The sequence below is a fragment of the Oncorhynchus gorbuscha genome, linkage group LG14 (genome assembly GCF_021184085.1).
Source record: "Oncorhynchus gorbuscha isolate QuinsamMale2020 ecotype Even-year linkage group LG14, OgorEven_v1.0, whole genome shotgun sequence".
Taxonomy (NCBI): domain Eukaryota; kingdom Metazoa; phylum Chordata; class Actinopteri; order Salmoniformes; family Salmonidae; genus Oncorhynchus; species Oncorhynchus gorbuscha.
Genome location: NC_060186.1, coordinates 22,151,906 through 22,170,183, shown reverse-complemented (window position 1 = coordinate 22,170,183; position 18,278 = coordinate 22,151,906). Strand labels below are relative to the sequence as shown.

Below are 18,278 nucleotides of genomic sequence, written 5' to 3'. Positions count from 1 at the left end.
CAGCTATATTACGTGTATAGACACCATTAGCTGAAGGTTACGCTCCTTCACGTTGGCGAGAACACAACCTTATTAAGATAAGAGATAAGGGACACCAAAGGGGCTATGGGAATGCCTGATAAAGACTAGAGCTGGAGGGACTGTGTGTGTGTGTGTGTGTGTGTGTGTGTGTGTGTGTGTGTGTGTGTGTGTGTGTGTGTGTGTGTGTGTGTGTGTGTGTGTGTGTGTGTGTGTGTGTGTGTGTGTGTGTGTGTGTGTGTGTGTGTGTGTGTGTGTGTGTGTGTGTGTGTGTGTGTGTGTGAGAGAGAGGAAAAAAGGAAGAGAGGACGTGAGAATGAGAGAGTAGATGACTGCAGAGCTGTACAGATGGGTTCTTTATAAGACAGAGGGGGGGAGATTATAGTGAAACAGATCTTTACTAGGAGGCCTGTAAATGTTATTTGGTGGAGCCGGCCAGCAGCCCTTACATACAGCACATCGACACTGAGAGACCATCAGGGTATGAGGTGGCTATGTGTGTGTGTTTGGACTGGTGTGTGTGCCATGGGGCCTGTGGTGTGTCTCAGGTAGCAGAGAGCAGCCAACCGGGGTGTCATTACTCTGATCACTGGGAGGGACAGGTCATGAGAAGAAAGATGCAGCTGGCTCTTTATGGAATAGCTGCACAGAAAACTCCTCAGTTTGAAGTTTCACTGAACGCGTGGGTCCGTATAGTCATGGAACAGTGTTGAATTAACAAACTGCTTGGTGTAGTGCTTTATTTGCTTTTTACCCAGAGTGCCTTGCTTTTCAAGTGAAATGTAGAGTTACCGCCCATGGCTGGATTTGTTAGTGACAGAGACATGGTAGTTGCGTTCGTCCATTTTCGGAGTGAGATCCTAAGTGAATGCTATCATTCAAATGTAATTATTAGTTCTTGAACAGTCATTCTGATTACCATGTAAAATAGCCTTTTGAGTGGCTAAAATATCACCAATAATGTTTTGAGCTCTTTGAAACAGCTCTTTGAAACACCAAGCAACTTGGATGCAGTGAGCAGCGCTGCACTAAAATCATCCCAAGCTAATTTGTCGATACTCAAAGTAGTACGAACAGTATAAAAATTGCATATATACAGTGCCCTGCGAAAGTATTCGGCCCCCTTGAACTTTGCGACCTTTTGACACATTTCAGGCTTCAAACATAAAGATATAAAACTGTATTTTTTTGTGAAGAATCAACAACAAGTGGGACACAATCATAAAGTGGAACGACATTTATTGGATATTTCAAACTTTTTTAACAAATCAAAAACTGAAATATTGGGCGTGCAAAATTATTCAGCCCCCTGAAGTTAATACTTTGTAGCGCCACCTTTTGCTGCGATTACAGCTGTAAGTCGCTTGGGGTATGTCTCTATCAGTTTTGCACATCGAGAGACTGAATTTTTTCCCATTCCTCCTTGCAAAACAGCTCGAGCTCAGTGAGGTTGGATGGACAGCAGTTTTCAGTTCTTTCTACAGATTCTCGATTGGATTCAGGTCTGGACTTTGACTTGGCCATTCTAACACCTGGATAACACCTGGATAACTCCTAACACCTGGATATGTTGAAAAAGTCAAGGGGAGTGAGTATTTTCTGAAAGGCACTTTGGTCCTCTAAAAAAAACTCCAATCTCCAAAAAGATTTTGGAACTCCTGTAGGATTCTATACAACAGGATAAATTCCAAAATCTTCTTTTGGATTCTAGTAGCATTTTTATTTATTTTTTATTTTTAACTGGGTAAAATGGTAAAATGGGTAAAATGACCATATAAATGACAGTTCCGTTACAGTGTAGGGAATAGGGTGTCATTTTTGACATAGCCATATTAGCTACCAATGGTAGCTCGGGTTGGAAAATGACAATTTCTCAACACAGTTTCTAAACCCAGAGGTTTAGAAACATTGTGAGACTTCTGGGAACACCTGCGAAACAGACCAAGCAGACAAGGCCAGGGTTTGGGGTTTGAGAAGTCAATGCGAGAAGTGAACAATTATTTTCGAAATCTAAAGGCACTGTTACGAATAACTATGAGTGGTGGATGGAATCAGGCGCAGAGAGCAGGGTTCTGTCGTTTATCACATTTATTACACCGGTGCAACCGAAAATGATCATGCCAACACACAGGGCGTATAGGTTGCCAGGGCATATAGGTTGCCAGTCCAAAACAACAGGACAAAAAAGACCAGAGAATAAAGATAAGAAAACAAATCACACCATCAAACACAGAGTAACAAAAAACAAGCCCGCACAAAATACCCAGCGGGCCTAGTGCCCTTAAATACCCTACAAACAAACCCTAATACAAAACAGGTGTACCCAATTAACCACTAACCAACACAAACGGAAAAGGAATCGATGGCAGCTAATAGGCCGGTGACGACGACCGCCGAGCCCCGCCCGAACAGGAAGAGGCACCCTCTTCAGCGAGGTTCGTGACAGGCACAACCTAGATTTGAACAAATATCTTAAGCGGTTGAACATGTCATTACTCCAACCTTGTGAAAGTGACAAACTGACTTGTCCTAATTTTTTGGGTCAAAAACAACTTTATATCGAAGGAGTGCCTTTGATTTAACGGCCTGCAAATGCGCAGTCCGGGCGCGAGACGACCCTTAGTCCCGATGACGTTTGTCTGAACATGAACTTAGCTCGCCAACGTCGCCATGACATCGCCTGCCAGTGTGAGCAGGGATCTTCACACGGTACTCTCTTTGACTTCTCTCTGCCCTCCCTGCCCAGTCAAGGACCCCACGGGTGTCTACTGAGATTGAGATTCTCATCAGGATGATTGAATGAGAAATAGCTCTATATGACAGTATATGCAGATGACATGTCGCACTGCCACATGGCTCAAAAGGTGTTAATGTGCATTTAATGGAAAGTAAATCGTCCTTTTGGGAATCACTCTCCTATGACTCTGGGTTATGGTATGACTGACAGAGTCCATATGCTTCCATTCCTGCAGCTCCATAGACGGTTCCATAATTCATGACATCATCTAATTGACTGGTAATAAATCAGACTTCATCTGAATTCACAATTGACATTGTTGTTGGACTTGTTTACCATTCCTCTGCGATTGTTCGCCATCACTAACATCTTGTCTATGCTGCGCACATCTGCTGTCAGAATGACATTACTGGAACGTTATTACGACGTTCCCTCGTGAGATGCTGCCTGTGCTGACAACCCGACATGGAGCCGGTGGACAGGCGAGGAGGGAATTCGAGGGAGGGAGAGAGAGCGAAAGGGAGGGGAAGAGAGAGAGAGAGCGAAAGGGAGGGGAAGAGAGAGAGAGAGAGAGAGAGAGAGAGAGAGAGAGAGAGAGAGAGAGAGAGAGAGAGAGAGAGAGAGAGAGAGAGAGAGAGAGAGAGGTGGTGTTGACTTGACACTACTCTGTGGAACCATGTTCTCTTGTTCACTCTCTGCTGTGTTCCTTGTCTCAGTTACTTTCTGATAGGTTTAATCAACAGGATAAGGCTCTGTGAGATTTCATTAGTGCCTGGTCTCAAGGCTCTGGGGGATGGAGAGAGGGGAGAGATATACTGGTTTTTATGAGATATCATTGGACCTAAAATTAAAGGAGCACATAGGAGCATTCTCTGTTTGCGTCCCAAATGGCACCCTATTCCCTTTCTACTGTAGTGCACTACTATTGAAAAGTTGCGAATATGGTGCCATTTGGAAGGCATCCTCTGTAACAGCCTTCTCTCCCTAAGGTCAGAGTTCAGCAGAATGCACATGTATCACACTGCATCACAGTAGAGAAAAATCGCCACAGATAAATTATTGGGCAGGGTTTGTAATAAATGTCGCCCCAAGGCACAGATTTAGGATTAGATGAGATTACCCACCCTATCCCCTACCATAACCAAGATGCAGAAATTAACTGGGCATGGGCCAGTTCAGGCAAATGCCCAGTGGGCCAGTCCATGTCCAGTGAGCTGGTCTAAATTGGAAAGAAATGACCACAGTGATGCTTGTTAAACGTTGCCCTAAGGCACAGATCTAGGATCAGCTGCGCTGTAGTAGTGGATCACGGAGGGATTTTGTACAGTCAAGTGACAAAAAACAAGTGATATATATTGACACCCTTGATAAAAATGAGCAAAAAAAGACTGTAAAAAAACAAATAATACAAATACTGAGGTATATTGTAAGAACCCCAATATGGAAAAATAATTTTATACTGATACATTTGCTCAGAGAAATAGATTTTTTTAAACAAGTAATACAAAAAAAAAATCTAGAGGACAAAATTATTGCCACCACTGTTTTCAATACTCCAGCACCCTCCCCTTGCGAGGATAATGACACTGAGCCTTTTTCTAAAATGTTTCATGAGATTGGAGACCACATTGAAGGATATTGGACCATTCCTCCATGCAGAATCTTTCCAGATCCTTGATATCCTTCGTCTGCTCTTATGGACGGCTCTTTTCAATTCAAACCACAGGGTTTCAATGGGGTTCAAATCCATATGACTGAGATGGCCATTGCAAAATGTTGATTGTGTGGTTAATACGCTCAGCATGTGTAGTGTTATCTTTTTCAAGGGTGCCAATAATTGTGGACCTGACTGTATGTTTGGCATGAACAGTGGCAGTTGGAATAGTATGTATCAGTGACAGTCAGAGGATTTGGCTAAAGACCACAGCTCTGGGATCAGAGCCTAGTGTCATGACTCGACTTTAACATCAACCTGAAGACTGTTATTTATCGAATCAACCAATTATGATTAAATGAATCATATAACAATAAACTCATTATGATCTGGGTCAACACGAGAGCGGTTCTTTAACCTGTTGCGACGAGCAATCCCGTATCCGGAATCTTAAGTATAGCCTCAAGCTCATTAGCATAACACAACGTTAACTATTCATGAAAATCGCAAATCAAATGAAATAAATATATTGGCTCTCAAGCTTAGCCTTTTGGATGTCATAAGGTGAATGCACCAATTTGTAAGTCGCTCTGGATAAGAGCATCTGCTAAAGGACTTAAATGAAATGTAAACAACACTGTCATCTCAGATTTTCAAAATATGCTTTTCGACCATAGCAAAACAACCATTTGTGTAAGAGTATTGATAGCCTAGCATAGCATTAAGCCTAGCATTCAACAGGCAACATTTTCACAAAAAGAAGAAAAGCATTCAAATAAAATAATTTACCTTTGAAGAACTTCGGATGTTTTCAATGAGGAGACTCTCAGTTAGATAGCAAATGTTCACTTTTTCCAAAAATATTATTTGTGTAGGAGAAATCGCTCCGTTTTGTTCATCACGTTTGGCTGAGAAAACCCCCCGAAAATTCAGTCATTAAAACGCAAACTTTTTCCCAAATTAACTCCATAACATCGACAGAAACATGGCAAACGTTGTATAGAATCAATCCTCAAGGTGTTTTTCACATATCTATTCGATGACAAGTCACTCGTGGCAGTTTAGTTTCTCCTCTCTTCAAAATGGAAACATGCACGCACCTGGAGATTACGCAATAGTTTCGACGGAGGACACCGAGCGGACACCTGTTTAAATGTAGTCTCTTATGGTCAATCTTCCAATGATATGCCTACAAATACGTCACAATGCTGCAGACACCTTGGGGAAATGACAGAAAGTGTAGGCCCATTCCTTGCGTATTCACAGCCATATAAGGAGACATTGGAACAAAGCGCCTCCAAAATCTGGGGCATTTCCTGTTTGAAATGTAATCTTGGTTTCACCTGTAGCATCAGTTCTGTGGCACTCACAGATAATATCTTTGCAGATTTGGAAACGTCAGAGTGTTTTCTTTCCAAATATATGCATAGTCAAGCATCCTTTTGTGACAAAATATCTTGTTTAAAACGGGAACGTTTTTCATCCAAAAAATGTAATAGCGAACCTAATGCATAACTGGTTAAAGAGTTACCATCTCCCAAATTAAAGTCTAAAGGTCTTTACCTTTCACATCTCTAAACAGTCAACGTATTAATCACAACTTTGTGTCATATCATCATAATGAACAGTCATGACCTCCTTGCATCTGCAAAAACCCCAGCCTTGCTATTTATTTACCAGTAAATTATATGGTAATACAGGATAAACATACACACTTAATACGTTAAAAATAGGTCCCTAGCAGAATGACAACAGCATGGCTGCTCGTAACAAAAGAGATGGTTGAGGGAGGGAGAGAGGGACAGAGACACTTAACATTGGTACTTTCAGAAACTACTCTCACTTACAGTAACCATATACTTTGCACAGGAACCGCTACACACTTTGAATAAGAAATAATGAATGTATTTACGTGAAATGCCTTGGTTTGCCGCTTCTCTCTTGGTGGACCGGGCTGCCTTGGAAAGGGAGTTGGGCCTTTTTGAGTAACACTTGTAAGGCACTGATTGTCCACAAGGGTTCCAACAAGTCTTCTACTTTTGTTATTCTTGGTAGTTGTCCGGTGACTTGTCGCGTCGTCCTGAACAGAACTACGGAGTTTATTTTCCTTCCATTCCCTTTTGAAAATGCGTCTTTTCAGATAGGCTAGGCAGCCATATCGATGGTTTGAGCAGAGTACAAGATGGTCATACTTAAATTTGTTCTCCTAAAGGTACTTTGCTTAGGACGGCTAATCAGCCGTACCGGTGATTGTCCAGGAGGTGAGTTTATCGTCTCTACCTCATGTTGATATTCAAAGTTCAAACCACTATAAGTGTGCAGCTGCAGCCTGCCACTATTCTGGTCTGGTATGTTCATGTCTTTACTCATCATTTTTACTGTTTGTTCGAAAGGGGAGGTTCTGTCAGGCTGACACGCACACTGACCTCACTCGGGGGCGTGACTTGTCACTTGTACAAAGTCATGTGAAACAATGATCTCTTATAGTTTCTCAAATCACAACCCTCTATTAAGAAAAAGTTTGATCATTCGTCATATTGCACAATGCTAGTATGGCAAGTTAAAGCATTTCCTTCATGCGTTTTTTTATGACATAACAAAATATCAAACAAAATGACTTTAGTGTTTTATAGATCACCTCTGACAATTCCCCACGTTCTATGTTAGAAATGTTGTTCCAGTATTTGCTTTTGAACATGAAGGAGTTTCGGCGGGAAAAGTCTCTTGAAACAAAATATGTTCCTTTGGAGATGGAGAACTGAATCTTCTCCCCTTGACTTACTACAGGACGCAAGTTGTTAACCACCACTAGTTCTCTCTCTCTCCTCTCAGGGTATTATACTACTCCCTCATCTCTCTCTCTCCTCTCTGGGTATTATACTACTCCCTCCTCTCTCTCTCCTCTCAGGGTATGATACTACACCCTCCCCTCTCTCTACTCTCAGGGTATTATACTACTCCCTCCTCTCTCTCTACTCTCTGGGTATTATACTACTCCCTCCTCTCTCTCTACTCTCAGGGTATTATACTACTCCCTCCTCTCTCTCTCCTCTCAGGGTATGATACTACTCCCTCCCCTCTCTCTACTCTCAGGGTATTATACTACTCCCTCCTCTCTCTCTACTCTCAGGTATTATACTACTCCCTCCTCACTCTCTACTCTCAGGGTATTATACTACTCCCTCCTCTCTCTACTCTCAGGGTATTATACTACTCCCTCCTCTCTCTCTCCTCTCAGGGTATGATACTACTCCCTCCTCTCTCTACTCTCAGGGTATTATACTACTCCCTCCTCTCTCTCTACTCTCAGGTATTATACTACTACCTCCTCACTCTCTACTCTCAGGGTATTATACTACTCCCTCCTCTCTCTACTCTCAGGGTATTATACTACTCCCTCCTCTCTCTACTCTCAGGGTATGATACTACTCCCTCCCCTCTCTCTACTCTCAGGGTATTATACTACTCCCTCCTCTCTCTCTACTCTCAGGTATTATACTACTCCCTCCTCACTCTCTACTCTCAGGGTATTATACTACTCCCTCCTCTCTCTACTCTCAGGGTATTATACTACTCCCTCCTCTCTCTACTCTCAGGGTATTATACTACTCCCTCCTCTCTCTCCTCTCAGGGTATTATACTACTCCCTCCTCTCTCTCTACTCTCAGTGTATTATACTACTCCCTCCTCTCTCTATCCTATCAGGGTATGATACTACTCCCTCCTCTCAGGGTATTATACTAATCCCTCCTCTCTCTCCTCTCAGGGTATTATCCTACTACCTCCCCTCTCTCTACTCTCAGGGTATTAAACTACTCCCTCCTCTCTCTACTCTCAGTGTATTATACTACTCCCTCCGCTCTCTCCTCTCAGGGTATTATACTACTCCCTCCTCTCTCTCTCCTCTCAGGGTATTTTACTACTCCCTCCCGTCTCTCTACTCTCAGGGTATTATACTACTCCCTCCTCTCTCTACTCTCAGGGTATTATGCTACTCCCTCCGATCTATCTACTCTCAGGGTATTATTCTACTCCCTCCTCTCTCTACTCTCAGGGTATTATACTACTCCCTCCTCTCTCTACTCTCAGGGTTTTATACTACTCCCTCCTCTCTCTACTCTCAGGGTATTATACTACACCCCTCTCTCTCTACTCTCATGGTATTATACTACTCCCTCCTCTCTCTCTACTCTCAGGTATTATACTACTCCCTCCTCTCTCTCCTCTCAGGGTATTATACTACACCCTCCTCTCTCTCTACTCTCATGGTATTATACTACTCCCTCCTATCTCTCTACTCTCATGGTATTATGCTACTCCCTCCTATCTCTCCTCTCAGGGTATTATACTACTCCCTCCTCTCTCTCCTCTCAGGGTATTATACTACTCCCTCCTCTCTCTCTACTCTCAGTGTATTATACTACTCCCTCGGCTCTCTACTCTCAGGTATTATACTACTCCCTCAACTCTCTCTACTCTCATGGTGTTATACTTCTCCTTCCTCTCTCTACTCTCAGGTTATTATACTACTCCCTCTTCTCTCTCTACTCTCATGGTATTATACTACTCCCTCCTCTCTCTCCTCTCAGGGTATTATACTACTCCCTCCTCTCTCTCTACTCTCAGGGGATTATACTACTCCCTCCTCTCTCTACTCTCAGGGTATTATGCTACTCCCTCCTATCTATCTACTCTCAGGGTATTATTCTACTCCCTCCTATCTCTCTACTCTCATGGTATTATACCACTCCCTCCTCTCTCTCTACTCTCAGGTATTATACTTCTCCTTCCTCTCTCTACTCTCAGGTTATTATACTACTCCCTCCTCTCTCTCTACTCTCAGGTTATTATACTACTCCCTCCTCTCTCTCTACTCTCATGGTATTATACTACTCCCTCCTCTCTTTCTCTCCTCTCAGGTATTATACTACTCCCTCCTCTATCTATCCTATCAGGGTATGATACTACGCCCTAATCTCAGGTATTATACTACTCCCTCCTCTCTCTCTACTCTCAGGTATTATACTCCTCCCTCCCTCTCTCTCCTCTCAGGGTATTATCCTACTACATCCCTCTCTCTACTCTCAGGGTTTTATACTACTACCTACTCTCTCTCTACTCTCAGGTATTATACTACTCCCTCCTCTCTCTCTACTCTCATGGTATTATACTCCTCCCTCCCCCTCTCTCCTCTCAGGTATTATACTACTCCCTCCTCTCTCTATCCTATCAGGGTATGATACTACTCCCTCCTCTCAGGGTATTATGCTACTCCCTTCTCAATCTCTCTCTCCTCTCAGGGTATTTTACTACTCCCTCCCCTCTCTCTCCTCTCAGGGTATTATACTACTCCCTCCTCTCTCTCTACTCTCAGTGTATTATACTACTCCCTCCGCTCTCTCCTCTCAGGGTATTATACTACTCCCTCCTCTCTCTCTCCTCTCAGGGTATTTTACTACTCCCTCCCGTCTCTCTACTCTCAGGGTATTATACTACTCCCTCCTCTCTCTACTCTCAGGGTATTATGCTACTCCCTCCGATCTATCTACTCTCAGGGTATTATTCTACTCCCTCCTCTCTCTACTCTCAGGGTATTATACTACTCCCTCCTCTCTCTACTCTCAGGGTTTTATACTACTCCCTCCTCTCTCTACTCTCAGGGTATTATACTACACCCCTCTCTCTCTACTCTCATGGTATTATAGTACTCCCTCCTCTCTCTCTACTCTCAGGTATTGTACTACTCCCTCCTCTCTCTCCTCTCAGGGTATTATACTACACCCTCCTCTCTCTCTACTCTCATGGTATTATACTACTCCCTCCTATCTCTCTACTCTCATGGTATTATGCTACTCCCTCCTATCTCTCCTCTCAGGGTATTATACTACTCCCTCCTCTCTCTCCTCTCAGGGTATTATACTACTCCATCCTCTCTCTCCTCTCAGGGTATTATACTACTCCCTCCTCTCTCTCTACTCTCAGTGTATTATACTACTCCCTCGGCTCTCTACTCTCAGGTATTATACTACTCCCTCGGCTCTCTACTCTCAGGTATTATACTACTCCCTCAACTCTCTCTACTCTCATGGTGTTATACTTCTCCTTCCTCTCTCTACTCTCAGGTTATTATACTACTCCCTCTTCTCTCTCTACTCTCATGGTATTATACTACTCCCTCCTCTCTCTCCTCTCAGGGTATTATACTACTCCCTCCTCTCTCTCTACTCTCAGGGTATTATACTAATCCCTACTCTCTCTCTACTCTCAGGTATTATACTACTCCCTCCTCTCTCTCTACTCTCATGGTATTATACTCCTCCCTCCCCCTCTCTCATCTCAGGTATTATACTACTCCCTCCTCTCTCTATCCTATCAGGGTATGATACTACTCCCTCCTCTCAGGGTATTATACTAATCCCTCCTCTCTCTCCTCTCAGGGTATTATCCTACTACCTCCCCTCTCTCTACTCTCAGGGTATTATACTACTCCCTCCTCTCTCTACTCTCAGGGTATTATACTACACCCTCCTCTCTCTACTCTCAGGGTATTATACTACACCCCCCTCTCTCTTCTCTCAGGGTATTATACTACTCCCTCCTCTCTTTCTCCTCTCAGCGTATTATACTTCTCCCTCCCCTCTCTCTCTACTCTCAGGGTATTATACTACTCCCTCCTCTCTCTCCTCTCAGTGTTTTATACTACTTCCTCCTCTCTCTCCTCTCAGGGTATTATACTACTCCCTCTTCTAGCTCTACTCTCAGGGTATTATACTACTCCCTCCCCCTCTCTCTCCTATCAGGGTATGATACTACTCCCTCCTCTCAGGGTATCTTGCTACTCCCTTCTCAATCTCTCTCTCCTGTCAGGGTATTTTACTACTCCCTCCCCTCTCTCTCCTCAGGGTATTTTACTACTCCCTCCCCTCTCTCTACTCTCAGGGTATTATGCTACTCCCTCCGGTCTATCTACTCTCAGGGTATTATTCTACTCCCTCCTCTCTCTACTCTCAGGGTTTTATACTACTCCCTCCTCTCTCTACTCTCAGGGTTTTATACTACTCCCTCCTCTCTCTACTCTCAGGGTATTATACTACACCCCTCTCTCTCTACTCTCATGGTATTATACTACTCCCTCCTCTCTCTCTACTCTCAGGTATTATACTACTCCCTCCTCTCTCTCCTCTCAGGGTATTATACTACTCCCTCCTCTCTCTCCTCTCAGGGTATTATACTACTCCCTCCTCTCTCTCTACTCTCAGGTATTATACTACTCCCTCCTCTCTCTCCTCTCAGGGTATTATACTACTCCCTCCTCTCTCTCCTCTCAGGGTATTATACTACTCCCTCGGCTCTCTACTCTCAGGTATTATACTACTCCCTCGGCTCTCTACTCTCAGGTATTATACTACTCCCTCAACTCTCTCTACTCTCATGGTGTTATACTTCTCCTTCCTCTCTCTACTCTCAGGTTATTATACTACTCCCTCTTCTCTCTCTACTCTCATGGTATTATACTACTCCCTCCTCTCTCTCCTCTCAGGGTATTATACTACTCCCTCCTCTCTCTCTACTCTCAGGGTATTATACTAATCCCTACTCTCTCTACTCTCAGGTATTATACTACTCCCTCCTCTCTCTCCTCTCATGGTATTATACTCCTCCCTCCCCCTCTCTCATCTCAGGTATTATACTACTCCCTCCTCTCTCTATCCTATCAGGGTATGATACTACTCCCTCCTCTCAGGGTATTATACTACTCCCTCTTCTCTCTCTACTCTCATGGTATTATACTACTCCCTCCTCTCTCTCCTCTCAGGGTATTATACTACTCCCTCCTCTCTCTCCTCTCAGGGTATTATACTACTCCCTCCTCTCATGGTATTATACTACTCCCTCTTCTCTCTCTACTCTCATGGTATTATACTACTCCCTCCTCTCTCTCCTCTCAGGGTATTATACTACTCCCTCCTCTCTCTCCTCTCAGTGTTTTATACTACTTCCTCCTCTCTCTCCTCTCAGGGTATTATACTACTCCCTCTTCTAGCTCTACTCTCAGGGTATTATACTACTCCCTCCCCCTCTCTCTCCTATCAGGGTATGATACTACTCCCTCCTCTCAGGGTATTATGCTACTCCCTTCTCAATCTCTCTCTCCTCTCAGGGTATTTTACTACTCCCTCCCCTCTCTCTCCTCTCAGGGTATTATACTACTCCCTCCTCTCTCTCTACTCTCAGGGTATTATACTACTCCCTCCTCTCTCTCCTCTCAGTGTTTTATACTACTTCCTCCTCTCTCTACTCTCAGGGTATTATACTACTCCCTCCTCTCTCTACTCTCAGGGTATTATGCTACTCCCTCCCCCTCTCTCTCCTATCAGGGTATGATACTACTCCCTCCTCTCAGGGTATCTTGCTACTCCCTTCTCAATCTCTCTCTCCTGTCAGGGTATTTTACTACTACCTCCCCTCTCTCTCCTCAGGGTATTTTACTACTCCCTCCCCTCTCTCTACTCTCAGGGTATTATGCTACTCCCTCCGGTCTATCTACTCTCAGGGTATTATTCTACTCCCTCCTCTCTCTACTCTCAGGGTTTTATACTACTCCCTCCTCTCTCTACTCTCAGGGTTTTATACTACTCCCTCCTCTCTCTACTCTCAGGGTATTATACTACACCCCTCTCTCTCTACTCTCATGGTATTATACTACTCCCTCCTCTCTCTCTACTCTCAGGTATTATACTACTCCCTCCTCTCTCTCCTCTCAGGGTATTATACTACTCCCTCCTCTCTCTCCTCTCAGGGTATTATACTACTCCCTCCTCTCTCTCTACTCTCAGTGTATTATACTACTCCCTCGGCTCTCTACTCTCAGGTATTATACTACTCCCTCGGCTCTCTACTCTCAGGTATTATACTACTCCCTCAACTCTCTCTACTCTCATGGTGTTATACTTCTCCTTCCTCTCTCTACTCTCAGGTTATTATACTACTCCCTCTTCTCTCTCTACTCTCATGGTATTATACTACTCCCTCCTCTCTCTCCTCTCAGGGTATTATACTACTCCCTCCTCTCTCTCTACTCTCAGGGTATTATACTAATCCCTACTCTCTCTCTACTCTCAGGTATTATACTACTCCCTCCTCTCTCTCTACTCTCATGGTATTATACTCCTCCCTCCCCCTCTCTCATCTCAGGTATTATACTACTCCCTCCTCTCTCTATCCTATCAGGGTATGATACTACTCCCTCCTCTCAGGGTATTATACTACTCCCTCTTCTCTCTCTACTCTCATGGTATTATACTACTCCCTCCTCTCTCTCCTCTCAGGGTATTATACTACTCCCTCCTCTCTCTCCTCTCAGGGTATTATACTACTCCCTCCTCTCATGGTATTATACTACTCCCTCTTCTCTCTCTACTCTCATGGTATTATACTACTCCCTCCTCTCTCTCCTCTCAGGGTATTATACTACTCCCTCCTCTCTCTCCTCTCAGTGTTTTATACTACTTCCTCCTCTCTCTCCTCTCAGGGTATTATACTACTCCCTCTTCTAGCTCTACTCTCAGGGTATTATACTACTCCCTCCCCCTCTCTCTCCTATCAGGGTATGATACTACTCCCTCCTCTCAGGGTATTATGCTACTCCCTTCTCAATCTCTCTCTCCTCTCAGGGTATTTTACTACTCCCTCCCCTCTCTCTCCTCTCAGGGTATTATACTACTCCCTCCTCTCTCTCTACTCTCAGTGTATTATACTACTCCCTCCTCTCTCTCTCCTCAGGGTATTTTACTACTCCCTCCCCTCTCTCTACTCTCAGGGTATTATACCTCTCCCTCCTCTCTCTACTCTCAGGGTATTATGCTACTCCCTCCGATCTATCTACTCTCAGGGTATTATTCTACTCCCTCCTCTCTCTACTCTCAGGGTATTATACTACTCCCTCCTCTCTCTACTCTCAGGGTTTTATACTACTCCCTCCTCTCTACTCTCAGGGTATTATACTACACCCCTCTCTCTCTACTCTCATGGTATTATACTACTCCCTCCTCTCTCTCTACACTCAGGTATTATACTACTCCCTCCTCTCTCCTCTCAGGGTATTATACTACTCCCTCCTCTCTCTCCTCTCAGGGTATTATACTACTCCCTCCTCTCTCTCTACTCTCAGTGTATTATACTACTCCCTCGGCTCTCTACTCTCAGGTATTATACTACTCCCTCAACTCTCTCTACTCTCATGGTGTTATACTTCTCCTTCCTCTCTCTACTCTCAGGTTATTATACTACTCCCTCTTCTCTCTCTACTCTCATGGTATTATACTACTCCCTCCTCTCTCTCTACTCTCAGTGTATTATACTACTCCCTCGGCTCTCTACTCTCAGGTATTATACTACTCCCTCAACTCTCTCTACTCTCATGGTGTTATACTTCTCCTTCCTCTCTCTACTCTCAGGGTATTATACAAATCCCTACTCTCTCTCTACTCTCAGGTATTATACTACTCCCTCCTCTCTCTCTACTCTCATGGTATTATACTCCTCCCTCCCCCTCTCTCATCTCAGGTATTATACTACTCCCTCCTCTCTCTATCCTATCAGGGTATGATACTACTCCCTCCTCTCAGGGTATTATACTACTCCCTCCTCTCTCTACTCTCAGGGTATTATACTACACCCTCCTCTCTCTACTCTCAGGGTATTATACTACACCCCCCTCTCTCTCCTCTCAGGGTATTATACTACTCCCTCCTCTCTCTCTACTCTCAGTGTATTATACTACTCCCTCGGCTCTCTACTCTCAGGTATTATACTACTCCCTCAACTCTCTCTACTCTCATGGTGTTATACTTCTCCTTCCTCTCTATTCTCAGGTTATTATACTACTCCCTCTTCTCTCTCTACTCTCATGGTATTATACTACTCCCTCCTCTCTCTCTACTCTCAGTGTATTATACTACTCCCTCGGCTCTCTACTCTCAGGTATTATACTACTCCCTCAACTCTCTCTACTCTCATGGTATTATACTACTCCCTCCTATCTCTCTACTCTCATGGTATTATACCACTCCCTCCTCTCTCTCTACTCTCAGGTATTATACTCCTCCCTCCCTCTTTCTCCTCTCAGGGTATTATCCTACTACCTCCCATCTCTCTACTCTCGGGGTATTATACTACTCCCTCCTCTCTCTCCACTCAGTGTATTATCCTACTACATCCCTCTCTCTACTCTCAGGGTTTTATACTACTACCTACTCTCTCTCTACTCTCAGGTATTATACTACTCCCTCCTCTCTCTCTACTCTCATGGTATTATACTCCTCCCTCCCCCTCTCTCCTCTCAGGTATTATACTACTCCCTCCTCTCTCTATCCTATCAGGGTATGATACTACTCCCTCCTCTCAGGGTATTATACTAATCCCTCCTCTCTCTCCTCTCAGGGTATTATCCTACTACCTCCCCTCTCTCTACTCTCAGGGTATTATACTACTCCCTCCTCTCTCTACTCTCAGGGTATTATACTACTCCCTCCCCCTCTCTCTCCTATCAGGGTATGATACTACTCCCTCCTCTCAGGGTATTATGCTACTCCCTTCTCAATCTCTCTCTCCTCTCAGGGTATTTTACTACTCCCTCCCCTCTCTCTCCTCTCAGGGTATTATACTACACCCTCCTCTCTCTACTCTCAGGGTATTATACTACACCCCCCTCTCTCTTCTCTCAGGGTATTATACTACTCCTTCCTCTCTTTCTCCTCTCAGCGTATTATACTTCTCCCTCCCCTCTCTCTCTACTCTCAGGGTATTATACTACCTCCCCCTCTCTCTCAGGGTATTATACTACTCCCTCCTCTCTCTCCTCTCAGTGTTTTATACTACTTCCTCCTCTCTCTCCTCTCAGGGTATTATACTACTCCCTCTTCTAGCTCTACTCTCAGGGTATTATACTACTCCCTCCCCCTCTCTCTCCTATCAGGGTATGATACCACTCCCTCCTCTCAGGGTATTATGCTACTCCCTTCTCAATCTCTCTCTCCTCTCAGGGTATTTTACTACTCCCTCCCCTCTCTCTCCTCTCAGGGTATTATACTACTCCCTCCGCTCTCTCCTCTCAGGGTATTATACTACTCCCTCCTCTCTCTCTCCTCTCAGGGTATTTTACTACTCCCTCCCGTCTCTCTACTCTCAGGGTATTATACTACTCCCTCCTCTCTCTACTCTCAGGGTATTATGCTACTCCCTCCGATCTATCTACTCTCAGGGTATTATTCTACTCCCTCCTCTCTCTACTCTCAGGGTATTATACTACTCCCTCCTCTCTCTACTCTCAGGGTTTTATACTACTCCCTCCTCTCTCTACTCTCAGGGTATTATACTACACCCTCTCTCTCTACTCTCATGGTATTATAGTACTCCCCTCCTCTCTCTACTCTCAGGTATTATACTACTCCCTCCTCTCTCTCCTCTCAGGGTATTATACTACACCCTCCTCTCTCTACTCTCATGGTATTATACTACTCCCTCCTATCTCTCTACTCTCATGGTATTATGCTACTCCCTCCTATCTCTCCTCTCAGGGTATTATACTACTCCCTCCTCTCTCTCCTCTCAGGGTATTATACTACTCCCTCCCTCTCTCTACTCTCAGGTATTATACTACTCCCTCGTCCTCTCTACTCTCAGGTATTATACTACTCCCTCGGCTCTCTACTCTCAGGTATTATACTACTCCCTCCTCTCTCTACTCTCATGGTGTTATACTTCTCCCTCCCTCTCTCTACTCTCAGGTTATTATACTACTCCCTCTCTCTCTCTACTCTCATGGTATTATACTACTCCCTCCCTCTCTCCTCTCAGGGTATTATACTACTCCCTCTCTCTCTCTACTCTCAGGGTATTATACTAATCCCTCCTCTCTCTACTCTCAGGTATTATACTACTCCCTCCTCTCTCTCTACTCTCATGGTATTATACTACTCCCTCAACTCTCTCTACTCTCATGGTGTTATACTCCTCCCTCCCCCTCTCTCATCTCAGGTATTATACTACTCCCTCCTCTCTCTATCCTATCAGGGTATGATACTACTACTCCTCTCAGGGTATTATACTAATCCCTCCTCTCTCTCCTCTCAGGGTATTATCCTACTACCTCCCTCTCTCTACTCTCAGGGTATTATACTACTCCCTCCTCTCTCTACTCTCAGGGTATTATACTACACCCTCCCTCTCTACTCTCAGGGTATTATACTACACCCCTCTCTCTTCTCTCAGGGTATTATACTACTCCCTCCTCTCTTTCTCCTCTCAGCGTATTATACTCTCCTCCCCCTCTCTCTCTACTCTCAGGGTATTATACTACCTCCCCCCTCTCTCTCAGGGTATTATACTACTCCCTCCCTCTCTCCTCTCAGTGTTTTATACTACTTCCTCCTCTCTCTCCTCTCAGGGTATTATACTACTCCCTCTTCTCTCTACTCTCAGGGTATTATACTACTCCCTCCTCTCTCTCCTCTCAGGGTATGATACTACTCCCTCCTCTCAGGGTATCTTGCTACTCCCTTCTCAATCTCTCTCTCCTGTCAGGGTATTTTACTACTCCCTCCCCTCTCTCTCCTCAGGGTATTTTACTACTCCCTCCCTCTCTCTACTCTCAGGGTATTATGCTACTCCCTCCTCTCTCTACTCTCAGGGTATTATTCTACTCCCTCCTCTCTCTACTCTCAGGGTTTTATACTACTCCCTCCTCTCTCTACTCTCAGGGTTTTATACTACTCCCTCTCTCTCTCTACTCTCAGGGTATTATACTACACCCCTCTCTCTCTACTCTCATGGTATTATACTACTCCCTCCTCTCTCTCTACTCTCAGG

At 44.4% G+C, this 18,278-nt stretch overlaps 1 protein-coding gene across 3 annotated transcripts in view; it reads left to right on the top strand.

Moving 5' to 3' along the window:
- The window catches only part of LOC123994629 (metabotropic glutamate receptor 8-like), a 1,038,970-nt gene that overhangs the window by 224,196 nt on the left and 796,496 nt on the right, over window positions 1-18,278 (top strand). The window lies entirely within an intron of this gene.